The sequence below is a fragment of the Rhineura floridana genome, chromosome 4 (assembly GCF_030035675.1).
Source record: "Rhineura floridana isolate rRhiFlo1 chromosome 4, rRhiFlo1.hap2, whole genome shotgun sequence".
Taxonomy (NCBI): Eukaryota; Metazoa; Chordata; class Lepidosauria; order Squamata; family Rhineuridae; genus Rhineura; species Rhineura floridana.
Window position 1 is genome coordinate 124,976,123 of NC_084483.1, and position 19,867 is coordinate 124,995,989.

The 19,867-nt window shown below is 40.3% G+C and overlaps 1 protein-coding gene across 9 annotated transcripts in view; it reads right to left on the reverse strand.

Moving 5' to 3' along the window:
* PRKN (parkin RBR E3 ubiquitin protein ligase) overlaps window positions 1-19,867 on the reverse strand; it is a 1,296,326-nt gene that overhangs the window by 968,852 nt on the left and 307,607 nt on the right. The window lies entirely within an intron of this gene.

Genomic DNA, 19,867 nt, shown 5'->3' on the forward strand with positions numbered 1-19,867 from the left:
GCCAATCCTGTTAGCACCCTTCTTAACAAGGATTCCTCGAAACAGAAGCCCAGGATGAAAGTTAAGGGCTCTAAGTCAGTAAGTTTGGCAAATCGGAGAGAAAAAAAACTAAAGAAATCCAAAAACGTCAAAAACTTCAAATTAGCTACAAACAGGAAATTGAACTTTAAACCTTTATTTAAATTGTTGGATGCTCCAACCAAAACCCACCATCCATCATCATCTGATAGAGGGAAAATACCTCCGAGAGCAAGCCCTTTAAGATCGAGCGATATAAGTTCTGTTTCCAAAAGTGATAAGGACGCAGTCGAATTGGACTCCGAGCTGACAGCCAGAGGCTCCAATGTAAAAGGTTCTGATAACTTACAACAAGTTCACTACTCCTCTGTAAGCAATTGTAATGATCGGTTTTGGAATTTACAACTGCTGAGAGAAAAGCTGGTGGTTACTATTCCAGCTTCAACGTTGGATTTATGGATGACTTCCTCGATAAGACAATGCTTTGATTCTTGTCTCCAGTTTCTCCTGCCAGATATCCAACGCAAAATCTACATTAAACATGTGACCCACCTATTTTCCGTCGATCCGGATAAACGTGCGATTTTTACTTTACAATCATCGCAGATGGCTGATTGTATCTATAAAATTAAGGAAGAATTTTTTACTAATGGCATCTTGTTGCAACGTTACTTTGTTAATAATGCTCCACCCGAGCTACTTTATAGCTATTTCCCTTCACAGATAAGAACTGAGAAGTGTCGAAAACAGATAACCCCTAGTGGACAGAGAAGTCAAGCACATCAAATTGCCCCTTCTGGACAAACTCATTCTCAACTGCGGCATACAAACATTGCCTCGGAGCGCTGGTCCTTAAGGCAAGAAGGCTTTGTTCCAGAAGAGCTTTTTCTCTTGGAATTGTACGGACGTTTACCTAAATCTGAACAAGAAGAAATAATCTCCAGATTGGCCCGCCTCATACAAAATCTATCAAAGGAAAGCCTCTATGTTAATGGAGCTGACTTCTCCTTAGACCATAAATTAATCTTGGACGATCTAATGGTCTCCCCTCCTAAAATTCTGATTCATCAACTTTCACCACAAATCTTGACATCTAATAATAAAAACAATCCTTCTCTGGCCGGAAGAGAGTGGAGCCCATTCAGACCACAATCTAAGGAAGTGGCCCTGGGCCCAGTGAAGCAAAAGACTGGACCCACTTGGGTAGAGATGTGCATGTTACACCCAGACGAACAGGGGTCCCCGGCCAAAACTCAAAAGAATGATTCTGATCTCTCAAAGCGGTCAACACAAACATTTAGAGTCTTATCAAATGTGAGTACACTTACGCCAACAGTAAATATTATTACTCCATGCACGTGACAGCAGCCAAGTATAACAAATAAATTAAATGATTCAATAAGCTCTTCTGGACATTGTAAAAGCATCAACCCCTTGGATATTTTGGAAAAGGGTTCCTCCTTATCTATAATATCGTGGAATATAGCTGGCTGGAAAAGTAAAATGCTGGACTTGGCTTTAATGCAGTTTTTACAATCATTTGAAATTATTCTATTGCAGGAAACGTGGTTAATAGCAGGAGAGCCGATTGAACTCAGAGGATATAAATCTTGGCTAAAACCTATTAAAATTTCATCCAAGGGTAGAGCTAGGGGTGGCTTGGCCATTTTGGTTGCCTCCCATCTTACCTGCCATATAATAGATCTTAAATTGGAGGCACAGAACCTTCTTATAGCCTTGGGCATAAGGATTCCTGGTCTCCCGCCCTTTATTTGTATTAATATTTACATTCCCCCGGTAAATTCTGTCCAGCAAGAATCTCCTTGGCCGATTTTGGATGCAACCCTGGACTTAATCCTCAGTGGGGACCGGGACCTGGTGCAAGATGTAAGTGTTGTTGAACCGATTGGGAGCAGTGACCACAGTGCTATTAAATTAAACATACATGTAAATGGCCAATTGCCAAAAAAATCCAACACGGTCACATTTGACTTCAAAAGAGGAAACTTCACAAAAATGAGGGGATTGGTAAAAAGAAAGCTGAAAAACAAAGTCCGGAGGGTCACATCACTCGAAAATGCTTGGAAGTTGTTTAAAAACACTCTATTAGAAGCTCAACTGGAGTGCATACCGCAGATCAGAAAAGGTACCGCCAGGGCCAAGAAGATGACAGCATGGTTAACGAGCAAAGTCAAGGAAGCTCTTAGAGGCAAAAAGTCTTCCTTCAAAAAATGGAAGTCTTGTCCGAATGAAGAAAATAAAAAAGAACACAAACTCTGGCAAAAGAAATGCAAGAAGACAATAAGGGATGCTAAAAAAGAATTTGAGGAGCACATTGCTAAGAACATAAAAACCAACAACAACAAATTCTATAAATACATTCAAAGCAGGAGACCATCTAGGGAGACAATTGGACCCTTGGATGATAAGGGAGTCAAAGGTGTACTAAAGAACGATAAGGAGATTGCAGAGAAGCTAAATGAATTCTTTGCATCTGTCTTCACAGTGGAAGATATAGGGCAGATCCCTGAACCTGAACTAACATTTGCAGGAAGGGATTCTGAGGAACTGAGACAAATAGTGGTAACGAGAGAGGAAGTTCTAAGCTTAATGGACAATATAAAAACTGACAAATCACCGGGCCCGGATGGCATCCACCCGAGAGTTCTCAAAGAACTCAGAGGTGAAATTGCTGATCTGCTAACTAAAATATGTAACTTGTCCCTTGGGTCCTCCACCGTGCCTGAGGACTGGAAAGTGGCAAATGTAACGCCAATCTTCAAAAAGGGATCCAGAGGGGATCCCGGAAATTACAGGCCAGTTAGCTTAACTTCTGTCCCTGGAAAACTGGTAGAAAGTATGATTAAAGCTAGATTAACTAAGCACATAGAAGAACAAGCCTTGCTGAAGCAGAGCCAGCATGGCTTCTGCAAGGGAAAGTCCTGTCTCAGTAACCTGTTAGAATTCTTTGAGAGTGTCAACAAGCATATAGATAGAGGTGATCCAGTGGACATAGTAGACTTTCAAAAAGCGTTTGACAAGGTACCTCACCAAAGGCTTCTGAGGAAGCTTAGCAGTCATGGAATAAGAGGAGAGGTCCTCTTGTGGATAAGAAATTGGTTAAGAAGCAGAAAGCAGAGAGTAGGAATAAACGGACAGTTCTCCCAATGGAGGGCTGTAGAAAGTGGAGTCCCTCAAGGATCGGTATTGGGACCTGTACTTTTCAACTTGTTCATTAATGACCTAGAATTAGGAGTGAGCAGTGAAGTGGCCAAGTTTGCTGATGACACTAAATTGTTCAGGGTTGTTAAAACAAAAAGGGATTGCGAGAGCTCCAAAAAGACCTCTCCAAACTGAGTGAATGGACAGAAAAATGGCAAATGCAATTCAATATAAACAAGTGTAAAATTATGCATATCGGAGCAAAAAATCTGAATTTCACATATACGCTCATGGGGTCTGAACTGGCGGTGACCGACCAGGAGAGAGACCTCGGGGTTGTAGTGGACAGCACGATGAAAATGTCGACCCAGTGTGCGGCAGCTGTGAAAAAGGCAAATTCCATGCTAGGGATAATTAGGAAAGGTATTGAAAATAAAACAGCCGATATCATAATGCCGTTGTATAAATCTATGGTGCGGCCGCATTTGGAATACTGTGTACAGTTCTGGTCGCCTCATCTCAAAAAGGATATTCTAGAGTTGGAAAAGGTTCAGAAGAGGGCAACCAGAATGATCAAAGGGATGGAGCGACTCCCTTACGAGGAAAGGTTGCAGCATTTGGGGCTTTTTAGTTTAGAGAAAAGGCGGGTCAGAGGAGACATGATAGAAGTGTATAAAATTATGCATGGCATTGAGAAAGTGGATAGAGAAAAGTTCTTCTCTCTCTCTCATAATACTAGAACTCGTGGACATTCAAAGAAGCTGAATGTTGGAAGATTCAGGACAGACAAAAGGAAGTACTTCTTTACTCAGCGCATAGTTAAACTATGGAATTTGCTCCCACAAGATGCAGTAATGGCCACCAGCTTGGACGGCTTTAAAAGAAGATTAGACAAATTCATGGAGGACAGGGCTATCAATGGCTACTAGCCGTGATGGCTGTGCTCTGCCACCCTAGTCAGAGGCAGCATGCTTCTGAAAACCAGTTGCCGGAAGCCTCAGGAGGGGAGAGTGTTCTTGCACTCGGGTCCTGCTTGCGGGCTTCCCCCAGGCACCTGGTTGGCCACTGTGAGAACAGGATGCTGGACTAGATGGGCCACTGGCCTGATCCAGCAGGCTCTTCTTATGTTCTTATGTTCTTATGTTCTTATCTTATGAGCTCCTTCTGGGGGGTGATTTTAATGCTAGAATGGGTCCAAATTTTCCAGAGGGTGATGACAGCCTTAGTGAATTTTCTGTGGACCCCCCAATATTAAGCAGAGCTACTAGGGATCAAATAGTTAATAAATATGGTTTAGCCCTTTCTCAGACGATCCAAAAATTTCAACTGGTTTGCCTAAACGGCTCCACTTTAGATCTTTCCAAAGGGTCTTTTACGTATCTAGCAAGGAAGGGGGCTAGTATAGTCGACTACTTTTTTGGTTCCTATCTTTTGTTAAATAGAATGAAGGAATTTAACCTTTTGACAAGACCCGAGAGTGACCATCTTCCAATAAGGGTTACTCTCTTGGTCTCTCAAAAGAAAAGATCTAATCAGACTGAGGCCACTTGTATGCGGAGGCACCTTAAATGGTCTCAGGATATTGGGATTAAAGCCCACCAACTGTTGTCAACACAGCATAAATAAATAAATAAATAAATAAATAAATAAATAAATAAATAAATAAATAAATAAATAAAAGCAACAGCTTAGCTACAGATTCTTCATCTTGTAACTATCCTTGTGACCTGAACAACTGAGAGTGGCCATAGGCCACTCCATCCCCTCCTTCCCGCTATATTAATTTGGATAGGCTTGGGAACAACATAATGAATCCTAGCCAATTTACATCAAACGGTCATAACAGATCCACAGAGTTGTCTAAGGACTTATGAATCTTTAATAGCTGAGCTAAGTCCACAGATTGCTGACTTAACGGGGACATCAGCCCCTGTCCATCCTAGAACTTGGTATGATAAGGAATGTAGAGTTCTCAAAAAACAACTTATTAAGCTAATTAAATCATACCGATTAAATAACCTCCCTGATACTTTTCAACAGTTAATATTACAGAGAAGGGCATATAAAACATTAATAAAAAAAAAAGAAAAAACTTTTTTTTCAGACTAATTGGAGAGTTTTAATAAAAGCAACCAGGGATGGGAATGAGACAGAATTTTGGAGACTCCTTCAGGGGAAGTTGATTCCAACAAATTATACTATCATTCCTCCTATTATGCAAGATGAATGGGTGGCACGCTTTAGTTCGATATTCGGAAGTCTCCTTCCTCCAAAGCCGGTGAAAATTGCGGAGATGTTGAAGGAACTTCCGTCCTGGCCTCCAGTTTCTTCGGAAGAAGTCAGAGAGTTAGTGTCCTCCCTGAAAGCAGGAAAAGCTCCCGGAGAGGACATGCTTCCACCTGACTTTATATTACAAGATTTATCATGGTGGGCCCCCCTTCTTGCCGCTCTTTTCACTAACATAATTAATACAGGAAATATCCCTCAGGGATGGTTAACCAGCATAGTGGCCCCAATTTTTTAAAAAGGAGACCCAATGATACCGGCAAATTATCGCCCCATAAGCCTTCTAAATGTAACATCGAAATTGTTCAGCCGTCTGCTCCTTAACAAACTTAAGGCTTGGGATCAGTCAAATTTGATAATATGCAAAGAACAGGCTGGCTTCAGACCACACATGAGCACAATAGATCAGGCTTTTATTTTGCATCATTTAATAAAGAAAACAAGAGCTAAAGCGAATCAATCTTTATATATTGCCTTTATAGATTTTGCTGCGGCTTTTGACACAGTGGACAGAGGCCTTCGTTGGCAAAAGCTGGCACAAACAAATATAGACCAAAGGCTATTATGGTTGATAAGGGCTCTTTACCAATCAAATGTCATCCAGGTGCGACTAGGGAATAACGGCACTTTATCACCTAAAATCCCAGTTTATAGGGGGGTTAAACAAGGGTGCCTGTTGGCTCCCTTTTTATTTAATTTTTTTATAAACGATATTGTTGAGACTTTGTCATCGTCTAATTCCCCCCCCTCAATTAATACAAATAAGATTCCAATTCTTGTGTATGTCGATGATGTGGCCTTATGCTCATTAACAAAAATAGGCCTCAAGCGCATGATCCTAAAATTGGAGGATTGTTGCCACTCTCAGAATTTAAAGATCAATCAAGCAAAATCTAAAATTATGGTGTGCGGCAAATTCATGAATGCAAAGAATAACTGGTCAATAAATGGGGTCCCAATACAACAGGTTTCTAATTTTAAATATCTTGGTATATATTTGTCCAACAGACTCTCCTGGACAGAACAGATTAAGGCAATGACCCTAACCGGTTCCCGAGCCTTGGGCTTGACGAAAAAAATCTTTTTTACGTGGGGGGGGCAATTTGTTCCCCCTATGATAAAAATATTAAAAACCAAAATATAACCGAAGATTTTATATGGAGTAGAATTATGGGGGGTAACAGCAAGATCTTATATGGATACTCTCCAGAATAGTTTTATGAAGCAAATCTTAGGACTTCCATGGGGACTCCGGCAGCCCATCTCAGGGCGGAATTGGGGATTCCCTCAGTTGAGGCTCGCATTGATTTGGCATACCTTAGATATTGGCTCCAAATTCTCAACATGGATGATTCAACCCTAGCAAAACAATGCTGGCTAGAACAAATGCGGCTGGGAGGATGGGCTAAGAACTGCCAGACGTTACTATCTAAATATAATCTCTCCTTGGCAAAGCTGATGGAATTAAGCAATGATGCTCTTCACAATTGGATTTTTGATAACGACGCTGCCCAGGATCGTTTATCTATAGAAATGGCCCCTTATTCATCGTGGTTTCCTTGTTTTAAAACTAATCATTTTATGTCTAATTATTTAGACGCTCTTGACAGTGCCCCAATTAGAAGAGCTTTTACTTCCCTTCACTTTCAAGCTATGCCCACGGCCTATATTGAGGGCCGATACAGAGGTATTCCTGTGACTCAACGCCAATGTGTTTACGGCTGTAAGGCAATAGAAGAGATTGTTCACTATTTACTCTATTGCCCCTTATACGAGGACCCTAGGCGGAAATTTTTATCCTTAATTCTAGTCCCTTTAGCACTTTGCACAGATAATGAGAGGGTCAACTTTCTTTTAAATGATAATTATAATTCTGTGACCCTTGCAGTCGCCAATTTTACTTTGGCGGCCCAAAAACTGAGGAAAACCTTTGTCAAAGACTTAGACGATCTGAACTGACATTGATTTTAATAGTATCTATATATATATATTTAGGTATTGTATGTATGTAACTTTGCACAAGGCCTATGGCTCAGATTGCAATAAAGTGTTGTTGTTGTAAAACAGAAATGAGAGATAAAGTAATTTGGTAATCAGGTATCTCAAAGCATACCCGCTGAAATGATAACATATACACAAACTATTACATGGGAATCAGAGTGGCATCTAAGTGAACTCTTGCATATCAACACTTATCTTGAGACAGAACATGGTCTGAAATATGCACTACACAGACGCTTCCACAGATTTGCTGTTGACTTTTAGAGAATTTTGCAGAGGTAGTAATGGATCAAGGGTTCTTTTTAAAGCTGCGGTGAAAGAACCTGTGTCCTGGCTCTAGCATAGTTAAGTGCATTACTAAGCTATGAAACTCGCTTCCACGGGAGGCAGTGATAGCCACCAACTTGGAGGGCTTTAAAAGAGGATCACACAAATTCATGGAAGATAAGGCTTTCAATGGCTATTACCCACGATGGCTATGCTCTGTCTCCATAGTCAGAGGTAGTATACTTCTGAATACTAGTTGCTGGAAATGGCAGAAGGGGAGAGTGCTGTTGTGCTCAGGTCCTGCTTGCGGGTTTCCCACAGGTATCTGATTGGCCACTATGAGAACAGGATGCTGGACTAGATGGGCCACTGGCCTGAACCAGCAGACTCTTCTTATGCACTTATGTTTTATATAATCAATTCCCCAGGATCACTATACTTCTGGAAATAATGAGGTATTTTAAAATATTATAACAAATGCTCTTAGAATACACTCTTCAATGTATTTTTTTAAAAAATATATTATTGCTATTTAAAAGTCACAAGAAGCCTTGGGTTGAAGGGAGTTTTAAAATGTAGATGATTGCTACTCTTTTTTGTGGGTGACAACTGAACCTGCTACACACAATAAGCCCTACTAAATTCTTTGGGTTTACCAGAGTTACCTTGTATAGGACTGTGCTGTTAAACTCAAATTTATTCAACAGGTGCCTGTCAGCCTTGCTATAGATCCTGACTCCTCCCAGTGAAATTCCTTCCCACTAAAACCTATAATATGACCCCAGTATGGCTTGGGAGATTACTCTAATCATAATGATTATAGCATCTAAATCCAAATATTGTTGTACATAGATTAAAATAAGACAGGCTTACAATCAATTATTTTGTCTACTACATCAGTCATACCATTTAATAACTGCCACTGTGTTGACATGAATGCTGAAACACCTTATTTATTACTTCAGTGTAAAAAGGACAAACCCTTTGAGGGACCACTTCCCCTTCTGATAAAGGCCCTTGGATAACAGGCAAACTCAATTACACATTGTGCCATTCTTAGAAAGCCCTCTGGAATATCAACTTGTGGGGTGCTGTCATAATTACAGCACTATCAACCCAATAACATGACATATTAATATATCCAGCTGTTATGCACGGTTCAATCCACCACTTGTGTCCCTAGAAATAACTTTCAGACACCTGGCCCTCCACACTTTTTCATTGTTTGAGAGGATAAGATTATATATATTAACTGCGAGTATCAATTAATTCCATAGGCCAGCAGAATCTGGAGCTTTTGGGGAGGAAGCAATCTCCTTGTGTAGAAGGAGAGACAAGTTTGTTGGAATTCTAATGGAAAGAGATAGTTTTTGCTTGTGAGGAAGCTGGGAACAATGAGGCAATGTTTTCAGCAATGATTTCTGTGCTGAATCTGAACATCTCCTATTTATGGTTACACCTCTTCTTTTGACAGCACAGCCATGTGAATGGCAGTGCATGACCTTTATGCTTCTGATTATAAAGGCATGACTGAAACTGCCATCTTAAGTTTTCACAGTATGGTTTTAATGAAGGAATATTAAAAAAAAATAGAAATGAGACACAGACAGCCATTGTCATCTTGATAAGATAACTTGGGAACAGTAAAATGGATAAGGCAATTTGGGTTTGCTCATAGGTGCTATACGTACACTAGAGATGGGGAAGAATATCCACTAAATCGGACTTAGTACCGAATTTTGACATAATCCGACAATCCACTGTCTTTTCAGACAGGCATTGTTTTCTTGTGGTGGGTCAGGGCTGTCATCAGCACCTTTTTTAAAAAATCTGCTCTGAATTTTACATTATTATCTTCACAACTGGCTTTCCTCTACGTTGATGCATTCTTAACTCTTCTCTAAAAGGTAAAGGTGTCGCCGCACTTGTAGTGCGAGTCGTTTCCGACTCTTAGGGTGATGTCTTGCGACGTTTACTAGGCAGACCATATATATGGGATGGGATTGCCAGTTTCATCCCCGGCCTTTCTTTACCCCCCAGCATATGCCGGGTACTCATTTTACCGACCACGGATGGATGGAAGGCTGAGTGGACCTCGACCCCTTTTACCGGAGATTCGACTTCCTCCTTCCATTGGAATTGAACGCCGGCTGTGAGCACAGCTTCGGCTGCGTTACCGCCACTTACCACTCTGCGCCTCTCTAGGTGACAACAATCGCCATTTACATCCATTAACCTCCCTTTTATTTTCAGTGATTATCTGGCTAATTGATATGTAAATAGAAAAAAAAGGTGGAACAGCATAAGCAATTGCATAACCATTTTCATTAAAAATTACATTATTTTTTGCTGGAAAAGATCGGTAGATCAGCAATAGTGAAAGCAAACAGGAGCAAAGAAAGGGCAGATCAGCAATCAAAGCCAGACTGCCAGAATTCAAGTGGATCGTAACTAGGAAGGGAACCCCCTCTTTAATGCAAGCGTAGACATACACAGACATGCACATACACATGTATATGCCAGTCCTGGGGTTGCAGTCACATGGAGGAAGTAATATATGAGCTTACAAGTGATGCAGAATCTTGTTAGTGATTCATACAAGCAAAGAGTGGCTAGTTACATATCACCCTCCCAAAAAAAGAGGATAAAAAAAATTTGTGTAAGAATTGCATATGGTAATTTATAAATGATTACTATAACAGAAATACAGTGCATCTCACCATAGTGAAGAAGACTATGATCAGATGATCTGTGCACCTTGCTCACTCTGCTTGTCCAGTTGCCTGCTGTTGGTGGGCAATTCAAGGTCCCTGTTTTCCCTTCTTCTGGTTTTTATCATTAAATCGGGCAGCCCTTGAAATATAAGATTCCTTCAAATAGAGAACTGCCCTCTGTAAAATAGGACACATGGACACCCTGAGGATGGGAGCTCATTTCCCCCCCTCTTATAACCATCTGAATCACTTCTAGGAAGCTGATCCTGTTGGTTCATATGTTACCTCCTCCGAGGTTTAGAGAGGAACCACTCCCTGTCAGACATTTGAGCAGAAAAGAACTAGGCTTTGTACATATGTCCTTCAAAAAACAGAAACAAAAACCCAGGAGACAAGTTAAGAATAATGAAGTGAATTATTGAAATACATACAAATTATAAGGATAACCAAGAACACCAGCAAAATTATAGTTGTGAGTGGGGATGGGGGAGGGAGCAGCAAGTTACAGTTTCAAGATATTTTTTGTCAAACCAATTTCCTTTTGTTTGCAAGATTTAAATCAAGAAGCATGCTGAAGCAGTGCAAATTATTACTATTATTACTGTACTAAGAACAACTTTTATGTATAAACTTGTGCAGAAGCACAGGCATCAGAGAGATGTTTAACTACATGAGGCTGTTTTATTTTAAAAAATCAACTAAATTGAATATCCAAATGCTAAACTTAAAGCACTCAAATATATCAGAAAGATTTATGGCACTTTCTGAAGAACTTTAATTCCCCAAGCCAACAAATTGATTTCACTCATCCATACATAGATTCTTTCTACTGTGACAGTATGGTCATTTCCAGTTTAATAAAAATTGCCCATTTAAAACTTAAGCTAAACTGGGGGTGGGGGTGGTTGGGGGTCAGGTTATCAGGTCTCTGGCTTTTGTCCAGAGACTCCAGATTTTTGAGGTCCTCTCAGGGTCTGTGTGAGTCACCCCAATCTCTGGACTCTCAGGTTTCATTTAAAAAAATAGTTTCTAGGTGGTCTCATTTAAGAGATATACACCAAAAAGTCAGCCACTGCCCCACAACTTCTGTTAAATGAGCTCGTAGCTGGTTGCTCTAACTCCATTCATTCAGGTTTGTTGCCAATAACTGAATTCAGTGTTGTGATTGACAAGGGATTTGTTGACCTTCAGGCAATAGCTAGAACCCATTGCAAGGCCAGAAAACAGTTGTCTTTTCCTGGTTTATGGACTTCTACTTCTGAAAGATCTTTCTGACTGTGTGCCAGTCAGGAGATATAGAACAAAAAAATCACTACAGGATCTTGGTAGGCAATTGTTTACTGTAAACAATTTCAGTTAAGATTATAATAAAAAGTGTGCATTCAGGGGTTTTTTCAATTACTGGCAAAACCAGCAAATTATATATTATATTTTTCAAATAATATTTGAACAGAAATTTAAAAGAAGTGTACATGCAACTTGTTTAAATTAGACAGTTAATTTGTCTAATTCATAGACTGTTTTGAAAAACTTCCCAATATGAAGCTTTCATACTCACTTTTCTGGGAGTAAAGCTGCAATGCTAATCCCACATAACAGGAGTAAACCCCACTGAATTCAGTGACTTACTTTTGAATAGACAGGGTTAGAATTGTGCAGTAAATCAATGGACTTTTGACTGAACATAGCAAAGAATCGTGTTTGTGTTGTAAATCTTTCTACCCCCCCCAATCCTATTTTTGAAGCAATTAGGCAGGGCTTACCTAGGTGTCACAGCTTTTATTTTGTAAGAAACTAATAATGATTTGTTATTTAAAAAAAAATCTGCAGTGGCCCACTGGCTTTGACAATAAACTATTATATGCAGTATATGTGCTTTTACATCTCCAGTGTGTGTGTGTATGGAACCTTTCCAAAAGCCCTGTGAGGTAGGGTTGGAAACCAAAGCAGCTCACAATAAGAAATAAATCAATTTAAAATCCATTAAGCATAAAACAAGTATGAATCAGTTGCAAACAGCTTAAAGTTGCATAATTCCGAGTTGTGGGTTGGGTGAGCAAAGTTCTTTATCACTTGATGTTGCAGTCCTGTGCACACTTCCCTGTTTGAGTAAGCCCCATTGAATACATTGGGACTTGCTTCTCAGTAAACAAGCATATGATTGTGCTATACATATATTTACAGGTTGTGTAAACAATAAGGATCTTTGACAGCCATGCTTATATAAATATTTTTTCATACTATGTCCCGATAAGTATCTGATTTCACACTATGGTTGTACATTATTATTTCCTCACATTTTAACTGTGCCCTTTTTCCTTGGGGTAGTCATGGTCCCCGTCTATTGTTTTCACTCTGAGGGGCAGATTAGAATGACAGATGGTGAGTAGCCCATGGTCACCCAGGAAACTTTGTAGCTTATTTCCATTTAAAAAATTAATTAAAATAATTTACATGCAGTCAAAATTTATGAAGTAGATCTACAGAATACATTTAAAGCATATCCAACTTGCATTTAAAGCGCATGACTTCCCCCAAGGAATCCTGGGAAGTTTAGTTTCCCCCTCACAGTTATAGCTCCCTTCACCCTTAAGAAGCAACAGCTCCCATGATTCTGTGGTGGGGTTTATGTGCTTCAAATGTGTGTTGAATGTGTTTTAAATGCATAGTGTGGATCTGCCCTAGGTGTGCTGTGCATTCATTAGTGAATTCAAAAGAACAATTTTAAAATACACTTTTCTAAACAAGGGAAGGGCTGTAGCTCAGTGGTAGGGCACATACTTTGCATGCAAACGCCCAAAATTCAATATTTGGAAAAGGCTATTGCCTGGAATAATGGGGAGCCAATGCTAGTCCATGCCATGAGTACTGAGCTAAATGGTACCAAATGGCCTGAGTCCGAAATTTATTTATGTATTTTATTTACAACATTTATATACCACTTTATTGTAAAAAACCTCAAAGTGGTGTACAGAAGGAATTACAACAATGAAATTATTGGCAAAAACAGTTAAAGACAGGTATTTAAAAACATTCAAAATAAAAAAACAAACCATGAGTTAGAAGCAGATTAAAACCTAATAGCTACCACATGCTAGGCTTGGCTAAATAAAAGATTTTTAGCAGGTGTCAAAGAGAGTACAATGAAGGTGCCTGCCTAATGTCAATAGGCAGGGCGTTTTGAAACATAGGTGCTGCTACAATAAAGGACTGAATTCTTATATGAGCAGAACCAGTACTATGTGGAACCTGCAACAGGGAAAACACACCTTGAACTTGGCCTGGTAGCAAATGGGGAATCAGTACAGATTTCAGAGCAGAGATATTATGTGTTGATAGGGTCTCACTCATGTTAGCAGTCATGCCACAGCATTCTGCACTAACTGCAGCCCCTGGATCAGATTGTGCTGCATGGGGATTTCTGTGACCTCGGCTGACTGGCTGCCAGGATTTTTTTGTTGTTGTTAGGAACCCTGACTTGTTGTGGGATGCTGAGTTTTCTGCCTTGCTTGTAGGAATCTTGTTGTGGTTAGTATGGTATTACATTTAGGAAATCATCACTGTTTCTTTTTCTATTTGCATTTTATTTACCTCTGATCTTACTCTCTTACACTCATAGAAGCAACAACAGTGGTCCCATGGGCTCAGCTCAACTCCCTTAAACCCACTAATGATGCACCTTGTTGGTTGCATGACGTTTTATTTCTTGCCCAATAGTGGTAAACAAGAATTCACATAGTGGGAAGTGTGGCTTCAATTGCTGTTGTTCCCAAGCTACTTCCCATGAAGGTAGACCAAACCATGTGTGTTTTCTCGCTGTCAGTTATTATTCACTGGAATTGGGTTGGCTGTCAAAGTGAGTTTATAGCAGCCCAAAGGGTAGGCAGAAAACAGTAGAGAATCTTAATTCTTACTCATTTCTCAAACCTCTCTGTGCAATAAAGGGTCAAGTCTATAAAGAAGTTTGGAGCAGCCACATTAAAAGGCATGCAGGGCATTCCAGACAGGGGATTGTCAACTCTGCTTGGATATGAATATCTTTGCATAGGATCCCTAGTCAAGCCTTACCAACAGCACAATCCTAACCATTTCTATTCAGAAGTAAGTCATTAGGACCTTGGTAAGTGTGCTTAGAATTGCAGCCTTCAGGGGCATCCATCTTTACTCCTGAGTACTCCCATCTAACATATCCACAACACTAGGCTTCCTTTTTCCTACAATAGCCTTCTGGTGATTGGCCTGGCCTGAGAGCACTTCAACTCTTCTTGCCAGAAGCAAATAGGTTAGATTTAATGTCCCCTACCCAGGCTCCCTAAGCAGGTAAGAAGCTGGACCTGGAAACACCCTCATTTAGCTAAGATTTCTACCTTAATTTCCAATAAGAGAATTTTTTTGTTTGTTTGAGTGATATGCTCCAAGCAACTGTGGTTGATTCTTAATGTATCATGCTTAATGACATCACTAGGGCCCACCTCATGACATCACTAGGGCTCACCCCTGAAATCTCAGGGTTTGGGATGCTTCTGACCTAGCAACCCTAGTTGGGGGTGTCTAAAAAATCCAAACATAAGGTCTATTTTCCCCCCCTTGTGAATAAAGGTATGAATTCATCAGAAGCTGACATCAACTAAAACAATAGAAAGAAAATAATCTTTGTTGCCAACCTGCTTCATTTAAAAGGTTTTAGACAGATAACAATACTTTACAACAAAGCTATAAATATACTAGGATCATACATTTAGGGCCTATCCCACCCAAGTCGTCAGACATCGCAACAGCATGGAATAAAATTATACAAAAATATAAGACCTGATATGCTAATATCACACACTATAGGCTTTGGCACAGTCTTCAGAAGCCTCTCTAATTAGAAGGTTATTACAGCACTTCCAAAAATGCAGAGGATTTAGACAAGTCTCTAGGGGAAAGGAAAGAAGAGGGGGCTTCATAATCATGGCACAGCCTCAAAGAATGCTTCCTAAGTATTGTGGTATGAATTCAAGACACAGTCTCAGTCTGTGTACACACAACATTTCATTCTAGAATCAATGATGGCTGTGTTCTTGTTTTTTCTACCTAGTCCACATACAATCTAACTTTTTGCATATTTTTTTGCCCTGAAAAGTACTTCTTGACAAACTGGTTACATTCCGAAAATAAAAACTCATTGCAGATTGATTCTGCATTATCCCACAGATAACAGATGTAGGTGGTCTCAGCAATGGGGGATATATACACACCTGCCCAATGACATTTTGGGTGGGAGTATACAAGAACGCAAGGGGAGGGTTTTCAAACATATAATCTATTCAAGGGGAGAGTTTTCAAATACATATCAAGAAATCACACCCACCCATCTAGATGGCAGGAATAACTGTCAATCCTGATTGAAAGCAACATGCTGAAGGTTGGCATGAACAATTCCGTATTGTGAAAAACTTTATTTTTGTGCTACAAATGGGTGTGTATGCAGCCAATCTCTCTCTCTCTCTCTCTCTCTCACACACACACACACAAACACACAGCTCTCGCTCTCCCTCGCGCTCTCTCTGAAAAGCAAAAGGTAGCATATCCTGTCCTCCCTGTCCTGGAGTAAGGTGGAGGAGAGGAAAAACTGCCTGCTCTTCAGAAAGTGATCACTGAAGAGCAGAGACAGCAATGGTTCTCCCCATCACAGTTGTGGGTTGGGGGCAGAAAAACACCTCCTTCTAGCCTTGCACAGGAATGGAGAGGAATCCAGGCCTGTAGCTGAGGGAGGGGAAGTGGGGGCAGTGCCCTCACTAGAGCTGTGCTTGCCCCTCCCAAAGGATTGTTGGGGGAAATTATCTTCTTTTTGTGACCTGACAGACAACCTCCATTTAAAGAATGACAGCTTGTTTTAAGAACAATAGACATTTATAAATAGGACCCTCTGAAAAGAATCAGTGAATAAGGCAGGGTGAGTGCACAACAAAAGACTCATCTGGAAGAGCCCCCGAAACTCTGCTCATTCAAGATTTTCCCTGAAGGTGGATTTTTCAAGATCACAACTGCCCTGTTATTACCTAAGTGATCCTGAAAACATCTTGTATAGTAACATGACTCTTGAATAGGTAAATTTGAACTTTGTATTATGGGCTAGAGTTAGACTGCACCCCTTGGATTTTCTTTGCTCTGCTTTGCATTTTAATTTGTATTCTCCACCCAGCCAACAATCAAGAAGCATGTTTGTTTGTCTGCAGTAAGAAGTAAGAGTTGGTTTATTATGCAGTTATTATAATTATAGAGCAGGACTGGGTGCTAATTGCTAAAGGTGAAATAAAGAGATAGTCATATGAAAAAATGGCTACTCTTTATTCTTTTGAAGCACTCACTATACTCACAATCATAGTGGCTATTTTTTCTTTCCGTTAGTACTTGATGGCAAAAGATGAAAACAGCCCTAGAAAAATATAAAATATTGCTGTGTACACTACAGTTAGCTAGCTAGTTAACTGGCTACCCACCTAGGCTGTGTCCCAGACCTAATTTCTGATTTTCCTAATATGTGCAGCTTAGCATGAGGCCTTTTCAGTTTTTGTGGACAGAAAAATCAACCCAGCAACCAGTAAAAAAAAATTCCAATCATTTATTTTCCACCGTTAGTTTCCAATTGCTTAGTTAGTCCTTTATAACAGCAGATTAAAAAGTTTTCCCTTGTTTGTCCAACAGAAAGGAAAATCCAAAGGTCTGGAACAAGACTAGAAGGAGGGCTCTCAAGCAGAATTTAACACAGCCTGAAGTATTTATTTCCTCCCTGCCCTTCCCTAAACTTGTAGTATGGACAAGTTTGTTTTTCAGCTGGAATCTAAAGCTGTCGTTACCTAACTAGTTCATTTAATGAAGAATCAGAACACAGGGACAGACCACAGGTAAAAGAGAACTGTAGCTATAGGCAAAGGCAAACTTTGAAGTCTGGTATTCCTGGGGATCTCTCAAAAAAGGGTGAGACCATTCAACTGATTAAATGTCATTCATTAACACACTCTCTGGATGGAGGAGTATCTTTCCCCTGGCCTGGCCTTCATGTGCTCTCCACCAGTGGGCAGGGGGGATTGACTGGTGCTATGTGCCTCTCTCCCTCTGAAATGCCCCACCTAGAAATGTAGCTGCCCCACCTAACAAGGAAGGCTGGCTACAGGGCTGGAGAAATCTACCTTGCAAAGGCACTCTTTCCTGACTTCTCTTCTTCCTCTTCTGCGCTGCCCTGGCTAGCAGATTAGAGGTTTCTAAGAAACAGGAAGGAGCCTTTCTTCCTGTTTCCTGAGCACTCTAACATGCTAGCAATGGTGGTGCTCAAGAGGAAAAAGCAGTGCTTTTGCAATGTCAGGAAGAGACATCTTTACAGTGTATAGAATTTGCTGGGAGTTTCATGAGCCGATCTAGCCCATGAGTTCACCATCCTGTATTACCTTTGAGCAAGTTCAAGCCTTGGCTACAGTTCAGTACTGTGACTCCAGGACAGACAACACACAAAGCCAAACCTTGGTTTAGCTCAGCACAGCACAGTCGTAAAAAGGACGAGGGAGCAGCAAACCCGCTGAGAGTTCTTCTGTTGGAGCCTCAATAAGCCATAATTTGGCTTACCATGTCATGCAATACCAGACCTGGCACAACATTTCACACTTCACAATTTTACACAAACACTACTAGAAGCATTTTTAGAGTCTAAAAATAGCATCATGGTCCATTACCCTTTTGGTGGCTAGAGAGCTTCAAAAACATAAAATAACATTTGTTAAAAACAATGTATTAAGTTTTGATTTTACTCCTAATATTTTAATCATGTGAAATAAAAACAAACTCTGATTAGCAAAATGCTAGATTTTCATTATCAGTCATTGCGTAGATTAGATTAAGGAAGAATTCCCTATAAGCAATTCAATTATTGTTGGCTCCTAGCCACAGGGGTCTGGCCACTAAGAGATGATGCAACCTTTCTATACTTTCTAGTGGACTCTGGCCCCATCCAGACCAAATCCATACATTTTTAGAGTACTGCAAACTATATTTTGGTTTTTATCATATAAATAGATCATTGCAAATGAGAAATGTTTCCACACTGTTGGAATAATCCCTCGACATTTGCACTCAGCATGATTCAACAGCAGGAGATAATATCTACCTTCCATTTTCTCCCAGTACTTTAGCAATTTCACACTGAGAGAGAAATTGTTCCCAGGAGACCAACTGGATCTCAGTGCCACCTTGCCCATTCAAGCAGAGTAAAGTGTGGAAGAGAGTTCTTATCTGCACATCAATGCAACTCCTATATTTTCTGATTGCTCCCTCTGGGATACAAGGTCTGGGAAAAATGAAGGTCACATAAAGATAGCTACATAGTAGTATATAATTCACATGAAAATGGAAAAAAATTACAAAGTTAATAGCATGTAAATGTATATTAAATACTATGCTGAGGGCGTCTCTTCAGTGTGCGGCACTTTACTTTGTTTTTAACTCCACGGTCCATAATACCCTACACTGCAGTATATTGTAGGGCTCATGCAAAATGTCTGAGAAGATGTTTCTTGCTTAATTCATAGGGAGCAGGAGTGGAGAGTGAGGGAAACATTCAGATCTGGAGATTTCTCTGCCTTCAACTGGACAGCAACAGAAAAACTTTCAAGTAGTTCTTGTCTACTGGGTTGACCTACAGAAGACACAACCCAGTGAAGAGGACAAACGGAGGCTTTCCCCTTCAAAGCAGGTGATGGCCTGAAGATACATGAAGCCACCGCCTTGCTGAAGTTAAGCAGGTCTGAGTCTTGTCAGTGCCTGGATGGGAGACTGCCTAGGAACCACATGTATGCTGCTTTGGGTTTTATGAAAAAGGTAAGGTGGGATATAAATCTAATAAACAAATAAATAAATGAAACACAGGGCAGGGTCCAGCAGGAGAATAATGATTTCTTGTACTGGGCCCAAATTTTCTTTTTGGGTAGGGGGGTGTCATGGATCACATATCTCAGCTCCAGCTTGCTGGACTTGGAGTGACTGCAATCACTTGGAGTGCCCTGGACTTCCTCATCCCTGCTTTCCACCAACACGCCCTGCACAATAAAGCATTAATTCTCTGCTGTCAGTTTGGTGAACAAATCTGACATAAACAACCTAAGCACACTCCTCTCAGGCAAGAGCGACACAAGCATATTAAGATATGCTAAGAGGTTACTGTCTATCCAAAATCCCTGCCATGGCTTTCACTGCCCTACATTTGATCTTGGGCCTAGTGCTGCCCAGCCTCCTCATCACATTTGATTCTGTAAAGATTCTGGGACCAGCATTCACAGGTCAGATACATGGGTCTCATCCCCAATAAAAGCATTTTTATTGAAAATTGAAAATACATATCTTGCCAAAACAATGCTAGAAAGTGCATCACATTAAAAAAATGATCT